Here is an 8,812-nt window from a genome sequence, read left to right on the forward strand (position 1 = left end):
CTCAGATTTGGCATACAACAGATCTCTTGTGATCTTTGCTCAACTAAAGGTGGAAAAGGAACTGAAACATAAGAGGTGAGGACTGAATTGTTTGTGGGCCATTTGACACAGCTGTTGCAAATATTATACACTTGAATTATGCTGTGCCCTTTTACATAAGAGAATTGCATTTGCCACCAGTTGGAGCTGTTTTGTCTTGTTATTCATAAACAAATTATTTTAATCTTTTTAGCTTTATTCATTTGTTTTTGTTGGTTTTGTTTCTTGTCAACAGTTCCTTAAGGACTTTGATTTTTCAGCTAAAATAGTCTCTAAGATTTATACGGCTTTATCTGACTGTAAAAGAAATGTATTTTCTTTTGTTCATGTTCATGCAAAACATGAATACTAAATTGCCTCTGTATCCTCACGTTCTGGTTGCCAGAGACTGACCTTAAGATGTCAGATTTCATTCTGTGGGACAATATATGAAGTCAATTTGTTTGATTTTTTAAATTTTATTTGGAGGTAAAATTCTGCTACCCTTACTTAGAATGGGTCAGACTCCAGCTTTGTAATGTCATTTAGTATAAAATTGTATGATTTCATATAGTATCATTTAGTTCAGCTGGAAATTACCTCAGTGCCTCATTGTGACTAAAAAGCTAATGTTACCCTTAGATCAACACCCTTAGGATAGACAAAGTAGACTATGTAAGAATAAGGAGTTTATATTATCCTAGTCTTGGCAGTGAAGGAATCATTACCTGAATATTGTGCCCATTCTGAGATTCAAGATTCAAAGAAGATATTGAAGAGCCATGGGGAAACAGAAATTTGATAATAAAGATCTCTTCAGTCTAGTAAACAAGACTGCAACTGGAACAGAATCTGAATAAAACTGATATTAAAAGTATACCAAGACTTACTACCTATTTATAATAATAATAATTTATGAATGAATTTTGCTTGATTCTACATGACCAAAAATTCTTAAATCAAAGTTTTTTCAGTTTCTTTTTTTTTTTAGTGACAAAAATTTTTATAGGAATTAGTTTATCCAAATTCTATCCAAATGTCTATCCAATCCAACTAGATGATTTTAACTGTGCCTTCTGATCCTATAATGCATGAACTATAAATTAACTTTTTTTTTAAGGCAATTTTATCTCTCAGCACAATCTCTGCCTGGTATAAGAACGGCTGGTGGATGATGAAGTAGATGACAAAGTTGATGAACGGTTAGACACAAACTGGAAAGAGGCCATCTGAGCTAATAACATTGTTCTATGAAAATATTGTCACATGTGAATAAGAACATAGGGACTACATGGGATATATTTTGTCTTGCTGCTGCACGAGAAGTAAACTGACTAGTATGGGAATTAGCCACTATTTTGAGTTCAGTCCATAAATATAGTATGCCATACTTTCAACTTTTTTCAGGCTTCTACTTTTGATATGGTTCTTTTTCTTTAACTTGATATTTATTTCAGTCACAAATGTGTGACATAAAACTGAACAATGCTTTCAACTTATTTCTGGCAGTGTTGCAACTGTAAGTTCAGTTTATATTGTATATGCCAAAGATTTCCAAAGGAAAAGTATTCAGAGATATAGGCTATGGACTTTATTAATACTCTTATTATTGTTGGTGTTTATAGAGTTTTCTACTTTTCTGACATCATATGGATACAAAAAATCATACCAGACTGTCTTATGAGACTTCCAAAGGTGGGTTTTTTTTTTAAACAGTTTGTGCTTAACATTTAAAAAAAAAAAAAAAGCTTCTGGAATATATGACATAACTGTTGTCTTCTTCCTAGAACCTCACTAACATCTTTACACTTTTTGCATACAAGTAGGCAACAACAAATCTTGTGTTTGAACCATAGAAACTCACTCTGTAATGGCTGCCAAATTATTCTGAGAAAATTTATTTAGTTTCCAACCTTGTTTTCATTACCTTTTTGTCCTGGTTTTGGCAGGAATAGAGTTAATTTCCTTCCTAGTAGCTGGTACAATGCTGTGTTTTGGATTTAGGATGAGAACAATGTTGATAATGCACCGATGTTTTAGTTGTTGCTAGGTAATACTTACACTAGCCAAGGACTTTTCAGCTTCCCATGCTCTACCGACTGAGAAGGCTGGAGGTGCACAAGAAGCAGGGAGGGAGCACAGCCAAACTGGCCAAAGGGACATTCCATACCATGTGACGTCATGCTCAGTACATAAAGTGGGGGAAGCTGGCCAGGGTGGCCGCTTCTCAGGGACTGGCTGGGCATCAGTCGGCAGGTGGTGAGCAATTGCACTGTGCATCACTTGCTTTGTGTATTATTATTATTACCATACTATTATCATCATTTTATTTCAATTATTAAACTGTTTTTATCTCAACCCATGAGTTTTTCTCACTTGTGCTCTTCCAATTCTCTCCCCCATCCCACCTGGTGGGGGGGGGTGAGCGAGCAGCTGCGTGGTGCTCAGTTGCCGACTGAGGTTAAACCACAACACTTTTCTATCCTTTTTCATCTCAATCATATGACAAATATCAAAGCATATGTACCTGCCTAGAAAAAACATTATTTAATTTCTAACATTTTGGGAAACACCTTTAAATAATATGTGGAGTGTCATGCAATATCTATGTACAGTTTTAGTTTAAACATAATGAACAGTGGTAGAACATGAAACACTGTTAATGGTTTTACAAGCTATCTGTCATACCTCAATTGACATTTTCAAGCAAATCCCTTGAGGGTACTTAATTCTAGAAATAGCAGCCAAAGCATATACTTTTGTAATCAAAAGTTTTTTGTAATGGTTAACCAATAATTCCTACTGTCACTTAGTATAGACATTTCTTTTGAGGAATACACCATATCTGCACTCTTTAAACATGCCAAAGATACTGTACAAGATGATGTGTAACTACAATGAGAAAAAAATGTAAGTGTAAAAGCAGAGCACTCTTTCTTTGAAATTAAACTACTGAAGCAGGCTTTTCATCTGTACCTGACTTTCAATGTTTCCCTGCACTTTGCATGCTTTCTACTAAGACTTTTTCATCAAAACTTTTCCAACAATTATGTTATGTCTACTAGAAGACTTAGGGCTTGATTTTAGTATGCTTCATATCAGGCATTTAATTTGATCCAAAATACTCATAAGGGAGAAAAAGCAAACTCATGACAAAGCCATTAGACAGTATATTTCTTTAAAAGCATATGCAAATTAGAATTTTCATTTTGAAGGAATAGGTACTCTCATAAGCAGGAGAATACTCTTAAGGTGAAAAATACAGATTTAAGAATTGGTCTCAAGGCTCACCAAAATGGATAAGAAAAACAGATTAAAAACCCAGATTAAAACAAAAATATTAGTGACAAAAGTCCAGCAACCTAGTAGTTCTATTTTGCCAAGATTATCCTGACAAGAAACAAAGACTAATGAAGTCATTTCTCGTGCCAGCCAGCCAGCCTATGAAGAGGTGTGTGCCTAGTAATAATAGCAGAAAACAATGCCCAAGGAGATATCATTACATTTCAGTTCACAAAAAATGTGCTCATAGTGTGCCGTGCAGAAACAATGTCCACAGCTATGTGACTTTATGCTGTCACTAAAAAAGGTATTTAAAATGGAATTACATATGTCTAAGAGCTGTCAGACTAGCAAATAGTAAATTTACAGGGGGTTGTGAAAACATCCAGAGCTGGCTCTTCAAACATTGCAACTCCATTGAAGATGGCAGTTATCGATCTGTTATGTGTCTGAGGATCTGAGCCATTGTTTCTTGCTTTCTTTTCTTTTTTCCCAGCTAATTTGGTTTATGTGCTGGAGATAAATATGATTTTGATTTACATAGTGCTGTGATGATATATTTCTAGCTTTTAATATGTATTTCTTTTCAGATAACTCCTACTTTTCATTGCATTTTTTTACTTCTCCTGGTCACCTAACTACCAATTTTAAAGAACCGTCCATGTACATTGCATGAATTTAAAATCTATTTTCTGAATAAATTAATATGCATAATTTAGTGTATATATGTACACTCATTGCTACATATAGAGAGAGTTTTATACTGCTCATATGCATTACTTACCATTTATTTGCATTGAATTTTATCTGGAATTTCATTGCCCAGATTACTTGCATGGGTTTCCCCTCACAGCTATGAAAAAGTTAAGTATCAGGCCTAAGATCATTATCTAAGACTTCCCTATAAACGGTAAAGAAAGTGATTCATCTTTCTGTAAGATGAAATGGATGGACCATCTTCCTAAAGTACATATCTCCTTCCACACACTGTACTGGAATCTTAAATGCCAAGTTTAGTCTGGATATCAAACTTCTAAACAGCTAGATTAGATTAATTCCATCCCTAGTATCATAAGGTCTTTCAACTGCTCATTCTAGGTACATTTATCTTATTCTATTCAAAACCATTTCATAATTGTTTATTCAGAAACCTCTGTGACCTCAGTATCCATTATCTTTACTAGATCACCTGCAAATATATTGAAGAGCACAAGGTGCTTGTGGGACCCCACTGGTAGCCCACTTTTACAGTGAAAAATGAAAATTATTCGTATTTCATTTCTCCTAGATTTTAAAAGTTATTACAAGATCAGCTAGATTTTTCCTTCTATCCCACCATAGTGTCTTTAAGAATTTTTAGTGACCTTTTTCCAATTAATACCTGTTTTTGAACTCTAAATACACAACATCACTCAGATCAGACTTATTAGTGTAATCTCTATCTTAAATAATTTGAATAAATTTATGATGTATTATTTTCTTCTGAAAGAGGTATTGCTTCTTCTATATTTCTTGTTTATCCATGTATCTTCTAATTCCATTCTTTAATATGATTTCTATTGACTCGTTCAATACAGAATAGCCTATTTGAAATTAATATAGCTTTTTCACCTTCCATTCCTGCAGCTGTTTTGCATGCTAGGTTATAAACTGAAACTAGTAGTTTAACGACGTCAGATTCAAATTCCTTTAGAACTCTTGGGTGAATACTGTCTGTTCCTGGCAAATTGTTTTTGTTCATTTTCATCAATTTCAGTTCAGTTAGAAAGAGTTCCTCAGACTCACCTCACTAATAATGTCTGTTACGGCTTTAATATCATCGGATGCTCCTTGTACACCTTGACAATTTAGGGCTCCACCATCTCTAATGGACATCTGACTTCCAGGGCACTTAGAAAGCATATTATTACAATGGTTTTTACAAGTTATTCCTTAGAATCTTTTTTTGGCTTGGTTTATTTAGCTATTAAGAGATAATGCTCTCTTCTGTTTTATTCAATTGGAGAAGACTCTCACTTTAAGAAGAAAGCTTTTCTACCACTTACCACTTTCTTTACTCTTCTGGTTAGCCATACTCAGCAGAATAACAGTGATTGAGTCCCTTTTTTTTTTTCTTTTTTTTTATCCTAAAGCCTTAATAAACTTTTTTTAGATATTCATCATGCTTGATGAAAACATTTTATCCTTTTAGCTGCTTTTTAGGCAATCTTTTAACTGTTTTCCTCATTTTTATGGCATTTTTCTTTAAAAAAAAAAAATTCGTTGAATTATGAACTTTTTTTTTTTACTTCTCTAAAGTAGGAAATCACCACAGTCCCTGTTAAAATAATTCTTGGATCAAGTATTGTACCTTTCTCAAGAATAAATCAAAAGATTTTCATTTCTTTAATTTGTTAAAGGCAAATTGCTCTAAAAAGCATTTGAGTTTAAAAAAATGTAGTGCTTTATAGCACAACGTTCACCCAGTCTATGTGTGAGCAATTGAAATCTCCCATTATGTTTATGATTATCATTATGCTTTTCTTACCATTTTACAACCATTTTCAACATCCTGTCTCAGTCGTTGATCATAGATAGCCCTAATTTTAAAAACTTCAGGTATGGTATTTCAAGCTACTGAGATTGTGTGCTATGTTTAGTGTGGCTAAATTCTATATACATTTGGTTAAGTTGCCTATTTGTAAGTGGCCTGCTGACCATAGACATTTATTTTCTTATTCCACTGATCTCATTATTTCCTGCCTTAATTCTATTACAAATAATTTTGCTGTATCTTATTACTAAATTTAAAATCCTCTTTCTTACATAAATTTCTCAGACACCTGGGGAAATTCTGTCTCTATTTGGCATTGCACATAGAGCACACCAGACAATGCAACGAAGACCTCAACTTTGGGTGGAGTTCACAGCCAACGGTTCTCTCCAGAATTGATCCATTTGTCATTAGCAATTACGTGCTCTGCAAATACCAGATCTATCCAAGCTCTCTCTAGGAGTTTGTGAAGCTACCTCAGCATGTCAAGAATCTTTGCATCCAGAGGGGAAAACATAGTATCAAAGAACCATTCAGGTTGGTAGTGACCTCAGGAGTTCACCTAGTTCAAGTTCCTGCTCCGAGGAGAGGTAACACTGAATTCAGACCAGGTTGCTCAGGGCTTTATCTAGTAGGGTCCTGAAAGCCTCCAAGGATTTCACCAACTTCTCTGGGCAACCTGTTTCAATGCTTGATTGTTTTCATAATGAAAACTCTGTTCCTAATGCCTGGTTGGAACTTCACTGCCTTAGTTTGTGACCATAAATTGATACAGCCCCCAAAGACATCACAAATCTCATCATCTATATCAATAACAATTAAATGTTTAGGCCAAGGAAAAAAAGAATGTAATTCAAACCAAGTTTAAAATAACTAAATAAAATGACCAGGTTAGCATTTAAACTATACAAATTTTAGGTAGTTTTAACTACCTACACTCTACAGTACTAGATTACAACTTTAATTTATCTGAATCTTTAAATATAATCTGGAAGCTGTACCTAGAATCAGGTGCTTTGAACTGAGCTCTAGAATCCAAATTTACAGTTACTTTTAAGTTTTCATTTAAACTAAATATTCTAAAATTCTGAGACAGTGAAACCAACCTTTTGGGCCATGAAGACCCCTTAGCACTTTCCAGATGCAGGATTGGGCCATCAGATGCAGGCCTTCTCCTCATACACATGCAATTGGTCTGCTATTTTCACCTGTAGGACTGAAGGCTGAGCAGGCTGTCTAGGGATTGTTAAGCTTGAGGTAGGATTAATTTAATCTAATATTAGCATTCTGAAAAATAATCATTTGGCTTTGTCTTCAAGACACCATCTATTCTCAACAGAGGAAGATAGACATATGCAATTAATCTGAGCTGGGATGGATCACGTTTTAGAGGTGTATAACTTTTTACTATGGAGAAAATATAGATAAACAGCTTTAACTTGATGTCTAGCTTTTAAACAGCTAAAGTTTTGTGAGGTGCATTTCCTCCTTACCTACACACATAGAATATAATGAAATCTGAATGTGCACCCTGCTGGGTTCTCCTGCTAGGCTGCCTGCATCCAAAGTGTCATTTACCGCGTTTTCATTGTTTAAAATGTTCTCTGAGATATTACAGATGACTACCCCTCCGACTTGAAATAAAGGTAATTCTCATGGTCTATGCCACTATATTACTTATGAGTTTGGAAGGTTTTGGTTTTTTTAGGGGGGAAAAAAAAAACAGAAAGAGGTCCTTTAATGCATATTCCTACTTTACACAGATTCCTTTTCTTCCCAATGAATTAAGAACATGCTTCATTCAACTTTGTGAATCCTCTTGAATATCTGAGCATGATTTTACTGTTTAAAAAATTATCTCCTATCTAATGAGGATCAAGTATGTTTGAGGGTACTGCGAGTATTCTGCACTTTTGAAATCACTGCTGAAATTTCCACTGCTTTCAGCAGCACAGGATACAGTTTTAAAATGTGGCAGGGTACCCACAGGAGAAGGTACCCTCCTGTGAAGGAGAAGCAGAAAGGCAAACAATGTGGAGAATATACTTTTATTTAAGGATGAAATTGCTAAATAGACCCTGAAGGTACAGATTCTAAAGAATTTTTAAAGAATGGATTTTATTAGGAAATCAGAAAAAACAGTTGAAAAAAATTTGACATATATGTTTAAGATACAGCTTGATAAATTTGATAGCCTACAGTTACAGATGATTTGATGACTCAGGAAGTTTATTTTGGACATGTCCTCCTAAAGGATACTACAACCAAGAGCTTGGAATCAGAAAAATCTACATTCAGTTAAACTTTTTTTTTTTCATCTAAATGTTTTACTGAATATGTTTGCCTTAGTTTTAAAATTAATTTGCAATTTTTATGGAGACTTAAATGATCAGAAATATACAATTATATTGTTTAATTTTATTTCATTAATGATAAATCTTTCTTCTAATTTTTGTGACTTCTTCTTCTTTAGGAGAAAAGTATGATGCTACCAGTCAGTTAGGAGCATATTCTTTCACAACACAAAAGACACAAGACAATTTTGCCTCCAGATATATTTGAGAAATCACAGCACAGTGACTTAAGTAAACAGTGGTGGTAACCATTTTTGGAAAATTATGAAAAAGGAACACCTATGTGAAGCTAATCTGATATTGATTTGTAAAGAAGAAAGACAGGTATTTAGGATCTGTTAAATCCAATTTCTATTCCATTAAATAATGGAACACATACAAAGAAATTATAACTATCTTGAGAATAGTAGGACTGCAAACAGAATAGGTTTATAAAGAATATGAGTTAAACCTCAGGGAACTTGGAGGTGGGCTTTTTTTTCTTTTTTTTTTTTTTTACAAAATTACTTATAATATATGTAAAATGATAAAATTGATGTGATACAATGTGTTAAGCTTGAAAACAATCCCAAGGACAATTTCAGAACAGGTGAAAATTTTTGTGATATTTTAAACTAAACTAGCC

Source organism: Pygoscelis adeliae, unplaced genomic scaffold, assembly GCF_000699105.1.
Source record: "Pygoscelis adeliae isolate BGI_AS28 unplaced genomic scaffold, ASM69910v1 Scaffold41, whole genome shotgun sequence".
In the NCBI taxonomy this organism is placed as follows: Eukaryota; Metazoa; Chordata; class Aves; order Sphenisciformes; family Spheniscidae; genus Pygoscelis; species Pygoscelis adeliae.